At 48.3% G+C, this 24060-nt stretch overlaps 1 pseudogene; it reads left to right on the top strand.

Annotated features, from left to right (window-relative positions):
- The window catches only part of LOC135533592 (multiple epidermal growth factor-like domains protein 10), a 51941-nt pseudogene extending 36256 nt beyond the window's left edge, over positions 1-15685 (top strand).
- The last annotated feature ends 8375 nt before the right edge of the window (positions 15686-24060 follow it).

Here is a 24060-nt window from a genome sequence, read left to right as displayed (position 1 = left end):
AGTTTCCTGGGGTTTGAATGGCGAGGTGTGAGCGATGGCTTCACAGCCGAGCACGGAGGAGACGCTGTCGATACGTCATGGATTCAGGTGTGTTCCTGAGAACGGAGTTAAGGTGGAGGAGGTTCTGCTCGTGGTCGGTGAACAGGTAGGAGCTATACATTCTGCATCCAGTATTAAAAAAGTTGTGGTTGTGTTCGTGAAAAGAGTACATTTATTGGACAGGCTGATTGCTAGTGGAATATTCGTGTTGTTGCTGATTTCTCCTCTTCCGACTCCTTCGACCAGGGCTGTAGTTGTGAATCTGCCTCCGTTTATTATGGATGATCAGATCAGGAGAAAGCTGAGTGGTTTTGGTAAGTTTCTAGCGGTTTTTCCTGTACTGTCGCCAGGTTTCCAGGCAGACACCGCCGAGCATGTTGTTTCCTTCCGGAATATTCATATTTCTGAATGACGATAACAGTTAAATGTGCATTTTAAAGTGAGGCATGGGGAGGGGCTCTACGCAGGGTTTGCCAGCACAGATTGTCTACGGTGTTTTGAGTGTGCGGATTTGGGGCATAAGAGCTTTGCGTGTCCACATAAACGCCGTAGACAAGGTGAGGGTACAGGGGCTGGGTCTAGTCAGGCTATGGATGGTGGGGTACAGGGCTGGGTCTAGTCAGGCTATGGATGGTGGGGTACAGGGCTGGGTCTAGTCAGGCTATGGATGGTGGGGTAGATGAGGCTGGGTCTAGTCAGGCTATGGATGGTGGGGTACAGGGCTGGGTCTAGTCAGGCTATGGATGGTGGGGTACAGGGCTGGGTCTAGTCAGGCTATGGATGGTGGGGTACAGGGCTGGGTCTAGTCAGGCTATGGATGGTGGGGTACAGGGCTGGGTCTAGTCAGGCTATGGATGGTAGTGTAGATGAGGCTGGGTCTAGTCAGGCTATGGATGTTAGTGTAGATGAGGCTGGGTCTAGTCAGGCTATGGATGGTGGGGTACAGGGCTGGGTCTAGTCAGGCTATGGATGGTGGGGTAGATGAGGCTGGGTCTAGTCAGGCTATGGATGGTGGGGTACATGGCTGGGTCTAGTCAGGCTATGGATGGTGGGGTAGATGAGGCTGGGTCTAGTCAGGCTATGGATGGTGGGGTACATGGCTGGGTCTAGTCAGGCTATGGATGGTGGGGTACAGGGCTGGGTCTAGTCAGGCTATGGATGGTGGGGTACAGGGCTGGGTCTAGTCAGGCTATGGATGGTGGGGTACAGGGCTGGGTCTAGTCAGGCTATGGATGGTGGGGTACAGGGCTGGGTCTAGTCAGGCTATGGATGGTGGGGTAGATGAGGCTGGGTCTAGTCAGGCTATGGATGGTGGGGTACAGGGCTGGGTCTAGTCAGGCTATGGATGGTGGGGTACAGGGCTGGGTCTAGTCAGGCTATGGATGGTGGGGTAGATGAGGCTGGGTCTAGTCAGGCTATGGATGGTAGTGTAGATGAGGCTGGGTCTAGTTAGGCTAAATATGGTGGGATTGATGAGACTGGGTCTAGTTAGGCTATGGATGGTGGGGTACATGGCTGGGTCTAGTCAGGCTATGGATGGTGGGGTAGATGAGGCTGGGTATAGTCAGGCTATGGATGGTGGGGTACATGGCTGGGTCTAGTCAGGCTATGGATGGTGGGGTACAGGGCTGGGTCTAGTCAGGCTATGGATGGTGGGGTACAGGGCTGGGTCTAGTCAGGCTATGGATGGTGGGGTACAGGGCTGGGTCTAGTCAGGCTATGGATGATGGGGTACAGGGCTGGGTCTAGTCAGGCTATGGATGGTGGGGTAGATGAGGCTGGGTCTAGTCAGGCTATGGATGGTGGGGTAGCGGAGGCTGGGTCTCGTCAGGCTATGGATGGTGGGGTACAGGGCTGGGTCTAGTCAGGCTATGGATGGTGGGGTACAGGGCTGGGTCTAGTCAGGCTATGGATGGTGGGGTACATGGCTGGGTCTAGTCAGGCTATGGATGGTGGGGTACAGGGCTGGGTCTAGTCAGGCTATGGATGGTGGGGTACATGGCTGGGTCTAGTCAGGCTATGGATGGTGGGGTAGATGAGGCTGGGTCTAGTCAGGCTATGGATGGTGGGGTAGATGAGGCTGGGTCTAGTCAGGCTATGGATGGTGGGGTAGCGGAGGCTGGGTCTAGTCAGGCTATGGATGGTGGGGTACATGGCTGGGTCTAGTCAGGCTATGGATGGTGGGGTAGCGGAGGCTGGGTCTAGTCAGGCTATGGATGGTGGGGTAGCGGAGGCTGGGTCTAGTCAGGCTATGGATGGTGGGGTACATGGCTGGGTCTAGTCAGGCTATGGATGGTGGGGTAGCGGAGGCTGGGTCTAGTCAGGCTATGGATGGTGGGGTAGCGGAGGCTGGGTCTAGTCAGGCTATGGATGGTGGGGTAGCGGAGGCTGGGTCTAGTCAGGCTATGGATGGTGGGGTAGATGAGCCTGGGTCTAGTCAGGCTATGGATGGTGGGGTACATGGCTGGGTCTAGTCAGGCTATGGATGGTGGGGTACAGGGCTGGGTCTAGTCAGGCTATGGATGGTGGGGTACAGGGCTGGGTCTAGTCAGGCTATGGATGGTGGGGTACAGGGCTGGGTCTAGTCAGGCTATGGATGATGGGGTACAGGGCTGGGTCTAGTCAGGCTATGGATGGTGGGGTAGATGAGGCTGGGTCTAGTCAGGCTATGGATGGTGGGGTAGCGGAGGCTGGGTCTCGTCAGGCTATGGATGGTGGGGTACAGGGCTGGGTCTAGTCAGGCTATGGATGGTGGGGTACAGGGCTGGGTCTAGTCAGGCTATGGATGGTGGGGTACAGGGCTGGGTCTCGTCAGGCTATGGATGGTGGGGTACAGGGCTGGGTCTAGTCAGGCTATGGATGGTGGGGTACAGGGCTGGGTCTAGTCAGGCTATGGATGGTGGGGTAGATGAGGCTGGGTCTAGTCAGGCTATGGATGGTGGGGTACAGGGCTGGGTCTAGTCAGGCTATGGATGGTGGGGTACAGGGCTGGGTCTAGTCAGGCTATGGATGGTGGGGTAGATGAGGCTGGGTCTAGTCAGGCTATGGATGGTAGTGTAGATGAGGCTGGGTCTAGTTAGGCTAAATATGGTGGGATTGATGAGACTGGGTCTAGTTAGGCTAGAGATGGTTGGGTTGATGAGTCTGGGTCTAGTCAGGTTATGGATGGTGGGGTAGATGAGGCTGGGTCTAGTCAGGCTATGGATGGTGGGGTAGCGGAGGCTGGGTCTAGTCAGGCTATGGATGGTAGTGTAGATGAGGCTGGGTCTAGTCAGGCTATGGATGTGGGGTACAGGGCTGGGTCTAGTCAGGCTATGGATGGTGGGGTACAGGGCTGGGTCTAGTCAGGCTATGGATGTTGGGGTACAGGGCTGGGTCTAGTCAGGCTATGGATGGTGGGGTACAGGGCTGGGTTTAGTCAGGCTATGGATGGTGGGGTACATGGCTGGGTCTAGTCAGGCTATGGATGGTGGGGTAGCGAAGGCTGGGTCTAGTCAGGCTATGAATGGTGGGGTAGCGGAGGCTGGGTCTAGTCAGGCTATGGATGGTAGTGTAGATGAGGCTGGGTCTAGTCAGGCTATGGATGGTGGGGTAGATGAGGCTGGGTCTAGTCAGGCTATGGATGGTGGGGTAGCGGAGGCTGGGTCTAGTCAGGCTATGGATGGTAGTGTAGATGAGGCTGGGTCTAGTCAGGCTATGGATGGTAGTGTAGATGAGGCTGGGTCTAGTCAGGCTATGGATGGTGGGGTAGCGGAGGCTGGGTCTAGTCAGGCTATGGATGGTGGGGTACAGGGCTGGGTCTAGTCAGGCTATGGATGGTGGGGTAGCGGAGGCTGGGTCTCGTCAGGCTATGGATGGTGGGGTACAGGGCTGGGTCTAGTCAGGCTATGGATGGTGGAGTAGCGGAGGCTGGGTCTCTTTAGGCTATGGATGGTAGTGTAGATGAGGCTGGGTCTAGTCAGGCTATGGATGGTAGTGTAGATGAGGCTGGGTCTAGTCAGGCTATGGATGGTAGTGTAGATGAGGCTGGGTCTAGTCAGGCTAGAGATGATGGGGTAGATGAGGCTGGGTCTAGTCAGGCTAGAGATGATGGGGTAGATGAGGCTGGGTCTAGTCAGGCTAGAGATGATGGGGTAGATGAGGCTGGGTCTAGTCAGGCTATGGATGGTAGTTTAGATGAGCCTGGGTCTAGTCAGGCTAGAGATGGTGGTATAGATGAGGCTGGGTCTAGTCAGGCTAGAGATGGTGGTATAGATGAGGCTGGGTCTAGTCAGGCTAGAGATGGTGGTATAGATGAGGCTGGGTCTAGTCAGGTTATGTTAGTGGATGAGGAGTGTATAGTGGGGAAGTGTAAGAGCCTAGGGGGGGGGGTGTCAAGCGGAAAATGAAAAAAGGGGAGAAGAAAGGAGGTGGGATGGGAGAGGCTGGTGTGGTCAAAGGAAGCTTTGCCTGGTGCTGGGGGGCGATCAGAATGGGAGATGGAGTTGGGTCTACCTTCAGACACTGTTTAGATGTATAGTTTCCTTCTGGCACTGGGGCTTTTTGAGATTTGCTATTGGTCTCTGTCTTTGCTGGCTTTTCTCCCACTTCTTATGGAGACTCTTTGGGTAGGCTCACTCAGTATAAATGGAGACTTCTTATGGAGACTCTTTGGGTAGGCTCACTCAATATAAATGGAGACTTCTTATGGAGACTCTTTGGGTAGGCTCACTCAATATAAATGGAGACTTCTTATGGAGACTCTTGGGTAGGCTCACTCAATATAAATGGAGACTTCTTATGGAGACTCTTTGGGTAGGCTCACTCAATATAAATGGAGACTTCTTATGGAGACTCTTTGGGTAGGCTCACTCAATATAAATGGAGACTTCTTATGGAGACTCTTTGTGTAGGCTCACTCAATATAAATGGAGACTTCTTATGGAGACTCTTTGGGTAGGCTCACTCAATATAAATGGAGACTTCTTATGGAGACTCTTTGGGTAGGCTCACTCAATATAAATGGAGACTTCTTATGGAGACTCTTTGGGTAGGCTCACTCAATATAAATGGAGACTTCTTATGGAGACTCTTTGGGTAGGCTCACTCAATATAAATGGAGACTTCTTATGGAGACTCTTTGGGTAGGCTCACTCAATATAAATGGAGACTTCTTATGGAGACTCTTTGGGTAGGCTCACTCAATATAAATGGAGACTTCTTATGGAGACTCTTTGGGTAGGCTCACTCAATATAAATGGAGACTTCTTATGGAGACTCTTTGTGTAGGCTCACTCAATATAAATGGAGACTTCTTATGGAGACTCTTTGGGTAGGCTCACTCAATATAAATGGAGACTTCTTATGGAGACTCTTTGGGTAGGCTCACTCAATATAAATGGCACCAGAGATGTGGGACAGAGGAGTCTGAGGAGGCGACCACCAGCGCCTGAGGAGACGCTGGTGGTCGCGGGGACTGGAACTGCACAATGGATTTTTACGAAAGACAGAAATTGGGAGGAGCCTCATTCAGGCTCAGTGGGAGTGTTAACCTCTTACATCTATGGGGGCGCTATTTCATTTTTGGATGAAAAACGTTCCCGTTTTAAACAAGATATTTTGTCACAAAAAGATGCTCGACTATGCATATAATTGCTACCGTTCGAAAGAAAACACTCTGACGTGTCCAGAAATACAAAGATATTCTCTGTGCGTCCCCTAGAACGTGAGCTTCAGGCAAAACCAAGATGAGATGGCATCCAGGAAATGACAAGGATTTTTGAGGCTCTGTTTTCCATGGTCTCCTTATATGGCTGTGAATGCAAGAGGAGTGAGTCAACCCTTTCTGTCGTTTCCCCAAGGTGTCTGCAGCATTGTGACGTATTTGTGGGCAGATCATTGGAAGATTGACCATAAGAGACCACATTTACCACGTGTCCGCCCGGTGTCCTGCGCCGAAATTGGTGCGCAAAAGTCACCTGCCAGTATTTTTCCATGCGATACAGAGAGGAAAGCAAGCTTCCACGAACTGCATGTCAATGAAGAGATATGTGAAAAAACACCTTGAGGACTGATTCCAAACAACGTTTGCCATGTTTCAGTCGATATTATGTAGTTAATCCGGAAAAAGTTTTACGTTGTAGGTGACTGAATTTTCGGTTCGTTTTAGCCAGACGCAATGTAGAAAACGGAACGATTTCTCTTACACACAGACGCTTTCAGGAAACACTGCGCATTTGGTATGTAACTGAGAGTCTCCTCATTGAAAACATCAGAAGCTCTTCAAAGGTAAATTATTTTATTTATTTGGTTATCTGGTTTTTGTGAAAATGTTGCGTGCTACATGCTACTCAAAATGCTATGCTAGCTTTGCATACTCTTACACAAATTAGTCAATTTCTATGGTTCAAAAGCATATTTTGAAAATCTGAGATGACAGTGTTGTTAAGAAAAGGCTAAGCTTGAGAGCAGACGCATTATTTTCATTTTATTTGCGATTTTCAGAAATCGTTAACGTTGCGTTATGCTAATGAGCCTGAGGCTTTAGTCACAAACCCGGATCCGGGATGGGGAGTTTCAAGAAGTTAAGGGACGTCATTAATAAGTGCATTGAAGATGTCGTCCCCACAGTGACTGTACGTACATACCACAACCAGAAGCCATGGATTACAGGCAACATTTGCACTGAGTTAAAGGGTAGGCTGCCGCTTTCAAGGAGCGGGACTCTAACCCGGAAGTTTATAAGTAATCCCGCTATGGCCTCCAACGAACCATCAAACAGGCAAAGCGTCAATACAGGACTAAGATCGAATCGTACTACACCGGCTCTGATGCTCGTCGGATGTGGCAGGGCCTGCAAACTATTACAGACTACAATGGGAAGCACAGCCGTGAGCTACCCAGTGACACGAGCCTACCAGACGAGTTAGATCACTTCTATACTCGCTTCGATGCAAGTAACACTGAAACATGCATGAGATCATCAGCTGTTCTGGACGACTGTATGATCACACTCTCCGCAGCAAAGCCGAGGGGCCAGACGGACTATCAGGATGTGTACTCCAAGCATGCACTGACCAACTGGCAAGTGTCTTCACTGACATTTTCAACCTCTCTCTGTCTGAGTCTGTAATACCAACATGTTTCAAGCAGACCACCATAGTCTCTGTGCCCAAGAACACTAAGGTAACCTGCCTAAATGACTTCCGACCCGTATCACTCACGTCTGTAGCCATGAAATGCTTTGGAAGGCTGGTCTTGGCTCACATAAACAGCATTATCCCAGAAACCCTAGACCCACTCCAATTTGCATACCACACCAACAGATCCACAGATGATGCAATCTCTACTGCACTCTACACTGCCCTTTCACACCTGGACAAAAGGAACACCTACAGTATGTGAGAATGCTATTTGTTGACTACAGCTCAGCGTTCAACACCATAGTACCCTCAAAGCTCATCACTAAGCTAAGGACCCTGGGACTAAACACCTCCCTCTGCAACTGGATCCTGGACTTCCTGACGGGCCGCTCCCAGGTGGTAAGAGTAAGTAACAACACATCTGCCACGCTGATCCTCATCACAGGGGCCCCTCAGGGGTGCGTGCTCTGTCCCCTCCTGTTCTCCCTGTTCACTCATGACTGCACGGTCAGGCACGACTCCAACACCATCATTGAGTTTGCAGTTTACACAACAGTGGTAGGCCTGATCACTGACAACGATGAGACAGCCTATAGGGAGGAGATGACTGTGTGGTGCCAGGACAACAACCTTTCCCTCAACGTGATCAAGACAAAGGAGATGATTGTGGACTACAGGAAAAGGAGGACCGAGCGCGCACCCATTCTCATTGACGGGGCTGCAGTGGGGCAGGTTGAGAGCTTCAAGTTCCTTGGCGTCCACATCACCAACAAACTAACATGGTCCAAGCACACCAATACAATCGTAAAGAGGGCACGACAAAACCTATTCCCCTTCAGGATACTGAAAAGATTTGGCATGGCTCCTCAGATCCGCAAAAGGTTCTACAGCTGCACCATCGAGAGCATCCTGACAGGTTGAATCACTGCCTGGTATGACAACTGCTCGGCCTCCGACCGCAAGGCACTACAGAGGGTAGTGCGTACAGCACAATACATCACCGGGGCCAAGCTTCCTGCCATCCAGGACCTCTATACCAGGACGAGTCAGAGGAAGGCCCTAAAAATTGTCAAAGACTCCAGCCACCAGGCCTCCCGGGTGGCACAGTGGTTAAGGGCACTGTACTGCAGCGCCAGCCACCAGAGACTCTGGGTTCATGCCCAGGCTCTATCGTAATCGGCCACGACCGGGAGGTATCCTTGTCTCATCACGCACCAGCGACTCCTGTAGCGGCCGGGCGCAGTGCGCGCTGACCAACGTTGCCAGGTGCACGGTGTTTCCTCTGACACATTGGTGCGGCTGGCTTCCAGGTTGGATGCGCTCTGTGTTAAGAAGCAGTGCGGCTTGGTTGGGTTGTGTATCGGAGGACGCATGACTTTCAACCTTCGTCTCTCCCGAGCCCGTACGAGAGTTGTAGCGATGAGACAAGACAGAAGCTACTAAAACAATTAGATACCACGACATTGGGGAGAAAAAAGGGTAAAATTAAAATATATATATTTTTTTTTAAAGACTCCAGCCACCCTAGTCATAGACTGTTCTCTATGCTACCACACGGCAAGCGGTACTGGAGTGCCAAGTCTAGGTCCAAGAGGCTCCTAAACAGCTTCTACCCCCAAGCCATAAGACTCCTGAACAGCTAATCAAATGGCCACCCAGACTATTTGCATTGTCTCCCCCAGAACGCTGCTGCTCCTCTCTGTTTATAATCTATGCATAGTCACTTTAATAACACTACCTACATGTACATATTACCTCAATTACCTCGACACCGGTTCCCCCCCACATTGACATTGACTATATACAGCCTCCACATTGACTCTGTACTGGTACCTCCTATATACAGCCTCCACATTGACTCTGTACTGGTACCTCCTATATACAGCCTCCACATTGACTCTGTACTGGTACCCCCTATATACAGCCTCCACATTGACTCTGTACCAGTGCCCCCTATATACAGCCTCCACATTGACTCTGTACCAGTGCCCCCTATATACAGCCTCCACATTGACTCTGTACTGGTACCCCCTATATACAGCCTCCACATTGACTCTGTACTGGTACCTCCTACATACAGCCTCCACATTGACTCTGTACTGGTACCCCCTATATACAGCCTCCACATTGACTCTGTACCAGTGCCCCCTATATACAGCCTCCACATTGACTCTGTACCAGTGTCCCCTACATACAGCCTCCACATTGACTCTGTACCAGTGCCCCCTATATACAGCCCCCACATTGACTCTGTACCAGTGCCCCCTGTATACAGCCTCCACATTGACTCTGTACCAGTGCCCCCTATATACAGCCTCCACATTGACTCTGTACCAGTGCCCCCTATATACAGCCCCCACATTGACTCTGTACCAGTGCCCCCTACATACAGCCTCCACATTGACTCTGTACCAGTGCCCCCTATATACAGCCTCCACATTGACTCTGTACTGGTACCCCCTATATACAGCCTCCACATTGACTCTGTACTGGTACCCCCTATATACAGCCTCCACATTGACTCTGTACTGGTACCCCCTATATACAGCCTCCACATTGACTCTGTACTGGTACCCCCTATATATAGCCTCCACATTGTCTCTGTACTGGTACCCCCTATATACAGCCTCCACATTGACTCTGTACCAGTGCCCCCTACATACAGCCTCCACATTGACTCTGTACCGGTACCCCCTATATACAGTCTCCACATTGACTCTGTACCAGTGCCCCCTATATACAGCCTCCACATTGACTCTGTACTGGTACCTCCTATATACAGCCTCCACATTGACTCTGTACTGGTACCCCTATATACAGCCTCCACATTGACTCTGTACTGGTACCTCCTATATACAGCCTCCACATTGACTCTGTACCAGTGCCCCCTATATACAGCCTCCACATTGACTCTGTACTGGTACCTCCTATATACAGCCTCCACATTGACTCTGTACTGGTACCCCCTATATACAGCCTCCACATTGACTCTGTACCAGTGCCCCCTACATACAGCCTCCACATTGACTCTGTACCAGTGCCCCCTATATACAGCCTCCACATTGACTCTGTACTGGTACCTCCTATATACAGCCTCCACATTGACTCTGTACCAGTGCCCCCTATATACAGCCTCCACACTGACTCTGTACTGGTACCCCCTATATACAGCCTCCACATTGACTCTGTACTGGTACCCCCTATATACAGCCTCCACATTGACTCTATACCAGTGCCCCCTATATACAGCCTCCACATTGACTCTGTACTGGTACCTCCTATATACAGCCTCCACATTGACTCTGTACCAGTGCCCCCTATATACAGCCTCCACATTGACTCTGTACCAGTGCCCCCTATATACAGCCTCCACATTGACTCTATACCAGTGCCCCCTATATACAGCCTCCACATTGACTCTGTACTGGTACCTCCTATATACAGCCTCCACACTGACTCTGTACCAGTGCCCCCTATATACAGCCTCCACATTGACTCTGTACCAGTGCCCCCTGTATACAGCCTCCACATTGACTCTGTACCAGTGCCCCCTATATATAGCCTCCACATTGACTCTGTACCAGTGCCCCCTGTATACAGCCTCCACATTGACTCTGTACCAGTGCCCCCTGTATACAGCCTCCACATTGACTCTGTACCAGTGCCCCCTATATACAGCCTCCACATTGACTATGTACCAGTGCCCCCTATATACAGCCTCCACATTGACTCTGTACCAGTGTCCCCTATATACAGCCTCCACATTGACTCTGTACCAGTGTCCCCTATATACAGCCTCCACATTGACTCTGTACTGGTACCTCCTATATACAGCCTCCACATTGACTCTGTACCAGTGTCCCCTATATACAGCCTCCACATTGACTCTGTACTGGTACCCCCTATATACAGTCTCCACATTGACTCTGTACTGGTACCCCCTATATACAGCCTCCACATTGACTCTGTACCAGTGTCCCCTATATACAGCCTCCACATTGACTCTGTACCAGTGTCCCCTATATACAGCCTCCACATTGACTCTGTACCAGTGTCCCCTATATACAGCCTCCACATTGACTCTGTACCGGTGCCCAGTATATACAGCCTCCACATTGACTCTGTACCAGTGCCCCCTATATACAGCCTCCACATTGACTCTGTACCAGTGCCCCCTATATACAGCCTCAACCAGATCACCACATAACCACGGCTCGGCTGTCTGTTTCACCAGGGCCTCGGCAGGCATCCTATTGGAAGTTTAATGTAAAGCTCTAACAAGATGCCACTTTTTGCTCAGGTTACCAGACGTTTTGGTAAATGTGGGGGCAGCGAAGAGAGGAGTGTGAGTCTCTGAGTCAATGGATGTGGGAAAGTCCAGCTTTTCTGTCAACAGTTTACAGCCTCAGAGGATAGGAGAGAATTGGGGGAACTAGAGAGTAGTAACAGGGTGGTGTAGAGCTGATGGGACAAGGCAGTGTAGCTGGGGGAACTAGAGAGTAGTAACAGGGAGGTGGTGATAGAGATGATGGGACAAGGCAGTGTAGCTGGGGGAACTAGAGAGTAGTAACAGGGAGGTGGTGGTAGAGATGATGGGACAAGGCAGTGTAGCTGGGAGAACTAGAGAGTAGTAACAGGGAGGTGGTGTAGAGATGATGGGACAAGGCAGTGTAGCTGGGGGAACTAGAGAGTAGTAACAGGGAGGTGGTGGTAGAGATGATGGGACAAGGCAGTGTAGCTGGGAGAACTAGAGAGTAGTAACAGGGAGGTGGTGGTAGAGATGATGGGACAAGGCAGTGTAGCTGGGGGAACTAGAGAGTAGTAACAGGGAGGTGGTGTAGAGATGATGGGACAAGGCAGTGTAGCTGGGGGAACTAGAGAGTAGTAACAGGGAGGTGGTGTAGAGATGATGGGACAAGGCAGTGTAGCTGGGAGAACTAGAGAGTAGTAACAGGAAGGTGGTGGTAGAGATGATGGGACAAGGCAGTGTAGCTGGGGGAACTAGAGAGTAGTAACAGGGAGGTGATGTAGAGATGATGGGACAAGGCAGTGTAGGTGTAGCTGGGGGAACTAGAGAGTAGTAACAGGGAGGTGGTGGTAGAGATGATGGGACAAGGCAGTGTAGCTGGGGGAACTAGAGAGTAGTAACAGGGAGGTGGTGGTAGAGATGATGGGACAAGGCAGTGTAGCTGGGGGAACTAGAGAGTAGTAACAGGGAGGTGGTGTAGAGATGATGGGACAAGGTAGTGTAGCTGGGGGAACTAGAGAGTAGTAACAGGGAGGTGGTGTAGAGATGATGGGACAAGGCAGTGTAGCTGGGAGATTTTTTCTGGTCGGGACATCACTGGTGTTGTACATGTCCGTCCACAAAGGAGGACAGGGCCTGGTGGAACTGGAGAGCAGGGTGGCTGCTTTCTGACTAAAGACGGTGCAGAGACTGCTGTACCTTGCTGATGCCGGCTGGAGAGCTGCTGAGGAGAGCTGGCGGATTAGGGTTGGACCGGCAGCTGTTCCTCATGAGACTGGAGAGCTGCTGAGGAGAGCTGGCGGATTAGGGTTGGACCGGCAGCTGTTCCTCATGAGACTGGAGAGCTGCTGAGGAGAGCTGGCGGATTAGGGTTGGACCGGCAGCTGTTCCACATGAGACTGGAGAGCTGCTGAGGAGAGCTGGCGGATTAGGGTTGGACCGGCAGCTGTTCCTCATGAGACTGGAGAGCTGCTGAGGAGAGCTGGCGGATTAGGGTTGGACCGGCAGCTGTTCCTCATGAGACTGGAGAGCTGCTGAGGAGAGCTGGCGGATTAGGGTTGGACCGGCAGCTGTTCCTCATGAGACTGGAGAGCTGCTGAGGAGAGCTGGCGGATTAGGGTTGGACCGGCAGCTGTTCCTCATGAGACTGGAGAGCTGCTGAGGAGAGCTGGAGGATTAGGGTTGGACCGCAGCTGTTCCTCATGAGACTGGAGAGCTGCTGAGGAGAGCTGGAGGATTAGGGTTGGACCGGCAGCTGTTCCTCATGAGACTGGAGAGCTGCTGAGGAGAGCTGGCGGATTAGGGTTGGACCGGCAGCTGTTCCTCATGAGACTGGAGAGCTGCTGAGGAGAGCTGGCGGATTAGGGTTGGACCGGCAGCTGTTCCTCATGAGACTGGAGAGCTGCTGAGGAGAGCTGGCGGATTAGGGTTGGACCGGCAGCTGTTCCTCATGAGACTGGAGAGCTGCTGAGGAGAGCTGGCGGATTAGGGTTGGACCGGCAGCTGTTCCTCATGAGACTGGAGAGCTGCTGAGGAGAGCTGGCGGATTAGGGTTGGACCGGCAGCTGTTCCTCATGAGACTGGAGAGCTGCTGAGGAGAGCTGGCGGATTAGGGTTGGACCGGCAGCTGTTCCACATGAGACTGGAGAGCTGCTGAGGAGAGCTGGCGGATTAGGGTTGGACCGGCAGCTGTTCCTCATGAGACTGGAGAGCTGCTGAGGAGAGCTGGCGGATTAGGGTTGGACCGGCAGCTGTTCCTCATGAGACTGGAGAGCTGCTGAGGAGAGCTGGCGGATTAGGGTTGGACCGGCAGCTGTTTCTCATGAGACTGGAGAGCTGCTGAGGAGAGCTGGCGGATTAGGGTTGGACCGGCAGCTGTTCCTCATGAGACTGGAGAGCTGCTGAGGAGAGCTGGCGGATTAGGGTTGGACCGGCAGCTGTTTCTCATGAGACTGGAGAGCTGCTGAGGAGAGCTGGCGGATTAGGGTTGGACCGGCAGCTGTTCCTCATGAGACTGGAGAGGCTGAGTACAGCAGGTCTCTCAGATTTTTACTCTGCAGTGCTGAGGGCCTGGCAGCAGCTGAAGCCCCTACGAGAAGGGGGTGGAGCCTGGACTGTGGGAGGAGCCTATCTTCCACAACCCAGCCATCCCTTTGAGATGGGTTCAGTCGGCCACCCTGCAGAGGCAACTGATGACAGGTGGTTTACAAAGGCTGGGTGACCTGCGACTGCTGGGAGAGGAGTGGTGGAAAACTCCGGAAGTCCCGGCACAATAAACAGGAATAACGTCTCTTAGGCTGCTGGAGAGATTCCTGGAGGAGGTTCAGGAGGCCCTGTCTGAGCCGGTAATGGGGGTGTTCGAGCGGCCAAAAGGGGGAGGGGCCACCAATGTTGCCGCCACAGCAGGTGACTGCAGAGACTGGGGACTGGCAAGGGGGTCGGGAGGACTCTGGGGGAGTTTGAGGGCCTGGGGGAGTTTGAGGGGTGGGAGGTTAAAGCCCTCTACAAGCTCAGCGTTAAGGTTAGGAACATTAGGAGCCTGGGGGAGTTTGAGGGGGTGGGAGGTTAAAGCCCTCTACAACCTCTGCATTAAGGTTAGGAACATTAGGAGCCTGGGGGAGTTTGAGGGCCTGGGGGAGTCTGAGGGGGTGGGAGGTAAAGCCCTCTACAACCTCTGCGTTAAGGTTAGTAACATTAGGAACCTAACAGGAGTGAAAGCACATCAGTGGCAGGGGGTATGTAGGGAGGAGAGTATGGTGGGTTTTAGATGGAGGGGGCTCTACAAACCCCCAGTACCAAAGAGGTCAGGGGACCTCCAGTGGAGGGTTCTACACAATAGCCACCAAGGCTTCCTCCCAATGACTGCCCTCCTCTTCCACCTTAGCCCCCACCCTGTTCTAACCTCGAACAAAAACAGATGAGGATTATAATGGTGACAATAATTAATAATGGTCATAATTATGGCACGGGTCGACCCGAGAGCTGGACTGAGGTGTCCTTTCTGTGTCATGAGTGAAACTGTGCATCATGGGTTTTCTATGTGCGCCAGGTTAATGTCATTAATGCAATGTCTGTGTGAGAAGTCGGGGGTGGAGTCCACTGTTGGGATGTGTATAATGGGGTACAGCTCGTCAAGTAGGCCAAATGTTTGCTCAGGCAAAGTTGGCTATTTGGCGAACGAGGAGGAACAGGGTCAAAGGTGTGGGGGATAACAGACCCTTTACTATTATTGAATGGGAAGGCCTCTGCGCGCCTCAGGGTGGAATTTGAATTGTATAAAATGCTGAGCAGTGTGGAGATGTTTCAGGAGGTGTGGTGTGTCAGGTGGGGAAGATGGGTTGGATGTACGGCTGTAGCAGTGGTGGGGTTTTGGTTCTTGTGGTGTGTTGTTTTGTATCGTGGGGTTGAGGGCAAGGTGAGCGTATCGAATAGGGGATATTTGTTTTTAAAGGGGGGTGGCGGCGGGCGGTAGTGGTGAGGTTTTAATGAAATGAGGATGTATCGTTAAAGAAAGAAAGTTGAAAAAAGGATGTCTCATTCTCACTCTCTCTGTCCCTTCTCTCTCTGTCTCTCTGTCTCTCTGTCTCTCTGTCTCTCTGTCTCTCTGTCTCTCTTTCTGTCTGTCTGTCTGTCTGTCTGTCTGTCTGTCTGTCTCAGGGTGATGACTGTTCTCTGACCTGTCCTGCTGGGATGTATGGGGCCAACTGTTCCTCTCCCTGTTCCTGCCACAACCAGATCGCCTGCTCACACATCGACGGATCCTGCATGTGCAGAGAAGGTACTGTACCCTGAATACTGTCAGAGCTCGTTCCTTCTCTCCTCTCTCTCTCTCTCTTTAAGAATGTATCTGCGTTGTATGTCGTTAGCTAGCCAGACATTTTTAGAGGAATGATTCCATACATTTTTAACTGCCAATATGACAACATTCAATTCAGTCAATTCACAGCCATAGGCTGACATCAGTTGATGACAGGACTTAGACAAGATGTAAATGCAACTAGTACTGCTATTGTATTATATAACAGCACTCACAGCAAATTTAGACATTTATGGACTGTTTACAGATATTTTATTTAACCAGGCAAGTCAATTAACCTCTTACATCTATGGGGGCGCTATTTCATTTTTGGATGAAAAACGTTCCCGTTTTAAACAAGATATTTTGTCACAAAAAGATGCTCGACTATGCATATAATTGCTACCGTTCGAAAGAAAACACTCTGACGTGTCCAGAAATACAAAGATCTTCTCTGTGCGTGCCCTATAACGTGAGCTTCAGGCAAAACCAAGATGAGATGGCATCCAGGAAATGACAAGGATTTTTGAGGCTCTGTTTTCCATGGTCTCCTTATATGGCTGTGAACGCGAGAGGAGTAAGTCTGCCCTTTCTGTCGTTTCCCCAAGGTGTCTGCAGCATTGTGACGTATTTGTAGGCAGATCATTGGAAGATTGACCATAAGAGACCACATTTACCACGTGTCCGCCCGGTGTCCTGCGCCGAAATTGGTGCGCAAAAGTCACCTGCCAGTATTTTTCCATACGATACAGAGAGTAAAGCAAGCTTCCACAAACTGCATGTCAATGAAGAGATATGTGAAAAAACACCTTGAGGACTGATTCCAAACAACGTTTGCCATGTTTCGGTCGATATTATGTAGTTAATCCGGAAAAAGTTTTACGTTGTAGGTGACTGCATTTTCGGTTCGTTTCGGTAGCCAGACGCAATGTAGAAAACAGAACGATTTCTCCTACAAACAGACGCTTTCAGGAAACACTGCGCATTTGGTATGTGACTGAGAGTCTCCTCATTGAAAACATCAGAAGCTCTTCAAAGGTAAATGATTTTATTTATTTGGTTATCTGGTTTTTGTGAAAATGTTGCGTGCTACATGCTACACAAAATGCTATGCTAGCTTTGCATACTCTTACACAAATTAGTCAATTTCTATGGTTCAAAAGCATATTTTGAAAATCTGAGATGACAGTGTTGTTAAGAAAAGGCTAAGCTTGAGAGCAGACGCATTATTTTAATTTTATTTGCGATTTTCAGAAATCGTTAACGTTGCGTTATGCTAATGAGCCTGAGGCTTTAGTCACGATCCCGGATCCGGGATGGGGAGTTTCAAGAAGTTAAGAACACATTCTTATTTACAATGACGGCCAACCACGGCCAAATCCGGTCGACGCCGGGCCAATTGTGTGCCTGCCCTATGGGACTCCCAATCATGGCCGGTTGTGATACAGCCTGGAATCAACCCAGGGTCTGTAGTGGCGCCTCCAGCACTGAGATGCAGTGCCATAGACCACTGTGCCACTCTGGAGCCCTAGTTATAGAGGCTAGTTCTACACAGACAAATGGTAAACCCGTATTTCCTGCCTAAGTAAAGTCAGGATAATGCCTCTACAGCCATTCATTCCAATTAGACTGGTTTTGATTCCTCCCTGACCAAGATGGCTGCCATTTCACCGCATTCTGGAACTTTGGAGGGTTGATGATGTAGCCCCTGACAGACAGGCAAGCTGTAGTAACTATAGTAACTATATTACTAGACAGACAGACAAGTTGTAGTAACTATATTACCATTCAGACAGACAAGTTGCAGTATCTATAGTAACTAAATTACCAGACAGACAGACAAGCTGTAGTAACTATAGTAACTATATTACTAGACAGACATTCTGCAGTATCTATAGTAACTATATTACCAGACAGACAGACAAGCTGCAGTAACTATAGTAACTATATCACCAGACAGACAGACAAGCTGTAGTAACTATATTAACTATATTACCACACAGACAGACAAGCTGTAGTAACTATAGTAACTATATTACCACACAGACAGACAAGCTGTAGTAACTATAGTAACTATATTACCAGACAGACAAGCTGTGGTATCTATAGTAACTATATTACCAGCAGAAAGACAGACAAGCTGTAGAAACTATAGTAACTATATTACCAGGCAGATATTATGCAGTATCTATAGTAACTATATTACCAGACAGACAGACAAGCTGTAGTATCTATAGTAACTATATTACCAGACAGACAGACAAGCTGTAGTAACTATAGTAACTGTATTACCCTTTGCAGTGTAAAGGAACCTACCCAAGAACATTAAACTCAACCCACGAATCACATTCTACTCATCAACATACTCCACCTATCAATCAATAGTCCATTAGAATGATGTGGAGACACTAACGATCAGCACTCTATTACAAGGTTCTCATCAGAGAGAGAGAGATAAAGTGAGAGAGGGAGAGAGAGAGAGACAGAGAGAGAGATAAAGTGAGAGAGGGAGAGAGAGACAGAGAGAGAGAGATAAAGATAGAGAGAGACAGAGACAGAGATACAGATAGAGAGAGAGAGGTAGGGAGATTTAAAGATAGAGAGGGAGGGAGAGAGATAAAGAGAGAGGGCAAGGGATGGAGAAAAATAGTGAGAGGGAGAGACAGAGAGAGACATAGAGACAGAGAGAGACAGAGAGAGACATAGAGACAGAGAGAGAGAGAGAGAGACACAGACAGAGAGAGAGACATAGAGACAGAGAGAGAGAGATAGAGAGACATAGAGAGACAGTGAGAGAGACAGAGAGAGACACAGAGACAGAGAGAGACATAGAGACAGAGAGACAGAGTGAGAGAGACAGAAAGAGACAGAGAGAGACAGAGAGAGAGAGAGAGAGACACACAGAAACAGAGACAGAGAGTGACACAGAGACAGAGAGAGACAGAGTGAATGATCTGAGAGACAAGGCAAGAAGGGCATTCTATGCCATCAAAAGGAACATACATTTCAACATACCAATTAGGATTTGGCTAAAAATACTTGAATCAATCATAGAGCCCATTGCCCTTTATGGTTGTGAGGTCTGGGGTCCGCACACCAACCAAGACTTCACAAAATGGGACAAACACCAAATTGAGACTCTGCACGCAGAATTCTGCAAAAATATCCTCCGTGTACAACGTAGAACACCAAATAATGCATGCAGAGCAGAATTTGGCTGATACCCACTAATTATCAAAATCCAGAAAAGAGCCGTTAAATTCTTTAACCACCTAAAATGAAGCGATTCCCAAACTTTCCCTAACAAAGCCATCACCTACAGAGAGATGAACCTGGAGAAGAGTCCCCTAAGCAAGCTGGTCATGGGGCTCTGTTCACAAACACACACACCCTACAGAGCCCCAGGACAGCAGCACAATTAGACCCAACCAAATCATGAGAAAACAAAAAGATAATTACCAGACACATTGGAAAGAATTAACAAAAAAACAGAGCAAACTAGAATGCTATTTGGCCCTAAACAGAGAATAGTGTGCGGCAGAATACCTGACCACTGTGACTGACCCATAATTAAGGAAAGCTTTGACTATGTACAGACTCAGTGAGCATAGCCTTGCTATTGAGAAAGGCCGCCGTAGGCAGACATGGCTCTCAAGAGAAGACAGGCTATGTGCTCACAGCCCACAAAATGAGGTGGAAACTGAGCTGCACTTCCTAACCTCCTGCCCAATGTATGACCATATTAGAGAGACATATTTCCCTCAGATTACACAGATCCACAAAGAATTCAAAAACAAATCCAATTTTGATAAACTCCCATATCTACTGGGTGAAATACCACAGTGTGACATCACAGCAGCAAGATTTGTGACCTGTTGCCACAAGAAAAGGGCAACCAGTGAAGAACACACACCATTGTAAATACAACCCATATCTATGCTTATTTATTTTATCTTGTGTCCTTTAACCATTTGTACATTGTTAAAACACTGTATATATATAATATGACATTTGTAATGTCTTTATTGTTTTGAAACTTCTGTATGTGTAATGTTTACTGTTAATGTTTATTGTTTATTTCAGTTTATATATTCACTTGATATATTATCTACCTCACTTGCTTTGGCAATGTTACTACATGTTTCCCATGCCAATAAAGCCCTTGAATTGAATTGAATTGAATTGATAAAGAGAGAGAGAGAGAGAGAGAGAGAGAGAGAGAGAGAGAGAGAGAGATAAAGAGAGAGGAAGAGAAAGAGAGAGGGCGAGGGAGGGAGAAAAATAGTGAGAGGGAGAGTCAGAGAGAGACATAGAGACAGAGAGAGAGATAGAGAGAGACATAGAGACAGAGACAGAGAGATAGAGAGAGACATAGAGACAGAGAGAGAGAGATATAGAGAGACATAGAGACAGAGAGAGAGAGAGAGAGACAGAGAGAAAGAGAGAGAGAGAGATGGAGAGAGACAGAGAGAGAGAGACAGAGAGAGACAGAGAGAGAGAGACATAGAGACAGAGAGAAAGAGAGAGAGAGAGAGATGGAGACAGACAGAGAGAGAGATAGAGAGAGACATAGATACAGAGAGAGAGAGAGAGAGAGAGAGAGAGAGAGAGATGGAGAGAGACAGAGAGAGATGGAGAGACAGAGAGAGAGAGACCCGGAAAACCTGAGTCTACGCCTTCACTATGGTGAATCACTAAAACAATACAGAAATACACTACGGAAAAAGAAGGAACAGCATGTCAGAAATCAGCTCAATGTAATTGAAGAATCCATAGACTCTAACCACTTCTGGGAAAATTGGAAAACACTAAACAAACAACAACACGAAGAATTATCTATCCAAAATGGAGATGTATGGGTAAACCACTTCTCCAATCTTTTTGGCTCTATAACAAAGAATAAAGAGCAAAAACATATACATGATCAAATACAGATCTTAGAATCAACTATTAAAGACTACCAGAACCCACTGGATTCTCCAATAACATTGAATGAGTTACAGGACAAAATAAAACCCTCCAACCCAAAAGGCCTGTGGTGTTGATGGTATCCTCAATGAAATGATCAAATATACAGACAACAAATTCCAATTGGCTATACTAAAACTCTTTAACATCATCCTTAGCTCTGGCATCTTCCCCAATATTTGGAACCAAGGACTGATCACCCCAATCCACAAAAATGGAGACAAATTTGACCCCAATAACTACCGTGGAATATGCGTCAACAGTAACCTTGGGAAAATCCTCTGCATTATCATTAACAGCAGACTCGTACACTTCCTCAATGAAAACAATGTACTGAGCAAATGTCAAATTGGCTTTTTACCAAATTACCGTACAACAGACCATGTATTCACCCTGCACACCCTAATTGACAACCAAACAAACCAAAACAAAGGCAAAGTCTTCTCATGCTTTGTTGATTTCAAAAAGCCTTCGACTCAATTTGGCATGAGGGTCTGCTATACAAACTGATGGAAAGTGGTGTTGGGGGTAAAACATACGACATCATAAAATCCATGTACACAAACAACAAGTGTGCGGTTAAAATTGGCAAAAAAAACACACATTTCTTCACACAGGGTCGTGGGGTTAGACAGGGATGCAGCTTAAGCCCCACCCTCTTCAACATATATATCAACGAACTGGCGCGGGCACTAGAAAAGTCTGCAGCACCCGGCCTCACCCTACTAGAATCTGAAGTCAAATGTCTGCTGTTTGCTGATGATCTGGTGCTTCTGTCACCAACCAAGGAGGGCCTACAGCAGCACCTAGATCTTATGCACAGATTCTGTCAGACCTGGGCCCTGACAGTAAATCTCAGTAAGACCAAAATAATGGTGTTCCAAAAAAGGTCCAGTCACCAGGACCACAAATACAAATTCCATCTAGACACTGTTGCCCTAGAGCACACAAAAACTATACATACCTTGGCCTAAACATCAGCGCCACAGGTAACTTCCACAAAGCTGTGAACGATCTGAGAGACAAGGCAAGAAGGGCATTCTATGCCATCAAAAGGAACATAAATTTCAACATACCAATTAGGATTTGGCTAAAAATACTTGAATCAGTCATAGAGCCCATTGCCCTTTATGGTTGTGAGGTCTGGGGTCCGCTCACCAACCAAGACTTCACAAAATGGGACAAACACCAAATTGAGACTCTGCACGCAGAATTCTGCAAAAATATCCTCAGTGTACAACGTAGAACACCAAATAATGCATGCAGAGCAGAATTAGGCCGATACCCACTAATTATCAAAATCCAGAAAAGAGCTGTTAAATTCTATAACCACCTAAAAGGAAGCGATTCCCAAACCTTCCACAACAAAGCCATCACCTACAGAGAGATGAACCTGGAGAAGAGTCCCTAAGCAAGCTGGTCCTGGGGCTCTGTTCACAAACACACCCTACAGAGCCCCATGACAGCAGCACAATTAGACCCAACCAAATCATGAGAAAACAAAAAGATAATTACTTGACACACTGGAAAGAATTAACAAAAAACAGAGCAAACTAGAATGCTATTTGGCCCTACACAGAGAGTACACAGCGGCAGAATACCTGACCACTGTGACTGACCCAAAATTAAGGAAAGCTTTGACTATGTACAGACTCAGCGAGCATAGCCTTGCTATTGAGAAAGGCCGTACGTAGGCAGACATGGCTCTCAAGAGAAGACAGGCTATGTGCTCACTGCCCACAAAATGAGGTGGAAACTGAGCTGCACTTCCTAACCTCCTGCCCAATGTATGACCATATTAGAGAGACATATTTCCCTCAGATTACACAGATCCACAAAGAATTCGAAAACAAATCCAATTTTGAAAAACTCCCATATCTACTGGGTGAAATTCCACAGTGTGCCATCAGAGCAGCAAGATTTGTGACCTGTTGCCACGAGAAAAGGGCAACCAGTGAAGAACACGCACCATTGTAAATACAACACATATCTATGCTTATTTATTTTATCTTGTGTCCTTTACCATTTGCACATTGTAAAAACACTGTATATATATATATATAATATGACATTTGTAATGTCTTTATTGTTTTGAAACTTCTGTATGTGTGATGTCTACTGTTATTTTTTATTGTTTATTTCACTTTATATATTATATACCTTACTTGCTTTGGCAATGTTAACACATGTTTCCCATGCCAATAAAGCCCCTTGAATTGAATTGAATTGAGAGACAGAGAGAGAGAGAGATAGAGAGAGACATAGAGACAGAGAGAGAGAGAGAGAGAGAGAGAGAGATGGAGAGAGACAGAGAGAGAGAGAGAGAGAGAGATAGAGAGAGACATAGAGACAGAGAGAGAGAGAGAGAGAGAGAGAGAGATGGAGAGAGACAGAGAGAGACAGAGAGAGAGACATAGAGACAGAGAGAGACAGAGAGAGAGAGAGAGATGGAGAGAGACAGAGAGAGAGAGACATAGAGACAGAGAGACAGAGAGAGAGAGAGAGAGAGACATAGAGACAGAGAGAAATGAAGAACTTAACTCCTCTGTTACTTCAGTACTTCTCAATGTCAGCATGTTTAAATATTTACGTGGCTTGGAATCTCCCAGGGAATCATGGGTAATTAAAGACAGACATCAGAGTGGATCTCTGGGAACGACGCTCCGCTCAGCTCCGAGAAGTTCTGAGAGAGAGTGTGGGTGGCTGTCTCAGTCCCACAGTCCTCTGATTGCACTGTATAGCGCTCAGATAACTTCTACATACACGTATAATAACCATCATCCTACAGTTGACAAAGATCAGATAACTTCTACATACACACAGAGTATAAACAATCTGTTTCATGTGTTCTGTAGACGCGAGATGTGATTGATTCTGGAGTGAGAGTGTGGAGCGTAGAGCGAGATGTGATTGATTCTGGAGTGAGAGTGTGGAGTGTAGAGCGAGATGTGATTGATTCTGGAGTGAGGGTGTGGAGCGTAGAGCGAGATGTGATTGATTCTGGAGTGAGAGTGTGGAGTGTAGAGCGAGATGTGATTGATTCTGGAGTGAGAGTGTGGAGCGTAGAGCGAGATGTGATTGATTCTGGAGTGAGAGGGTGGAGCGTAGAGCGAGATGTGATTGATTCTGGAGTGAGAGTGTGGAGCGTAGAGCGAGATGTGATTGATTCTGGAGTGAGTGTGGAGCATAGAGCGAGATGTGATTGATTCTGGAGTGAGAGGGTGGAGCATAGAGCGAGATGTGATTGATTCTGGAGTGAGAGTGTGGAGCGTAGAGCGAGATGTGATTGATTCTGGAGTGAGAGGGTGGAGCATAGAGCGAGATGTGATTGATTCTGGAGTGAGAGGGTGGAGCATAGAGCGAGATGTGATTTTGGTTGAGCACGGAGT

This window comes from Oncorhynchus masou, unplaced genomic scaffold (assembly GCF_036934945.1).
Source record: "Oncorhynchus masou masou isolate Uvic2021 unplaced genomic scaffold, UVic_Omas_1.1 unplaced_scaffold_2487, whole genome shotgun sequence".
Taxonomy (NCBI): Eukaryota; Metazoa; Chordata; class Actinopteri; order Salmoniformes; family Salmonidae; genus Oncorhynchus; species Oncorhynchus masou.
Note: the sequence above shows the minus strand (reverse complement) of the source record. Positions and strands in the feature narration are given on the sequence as shown.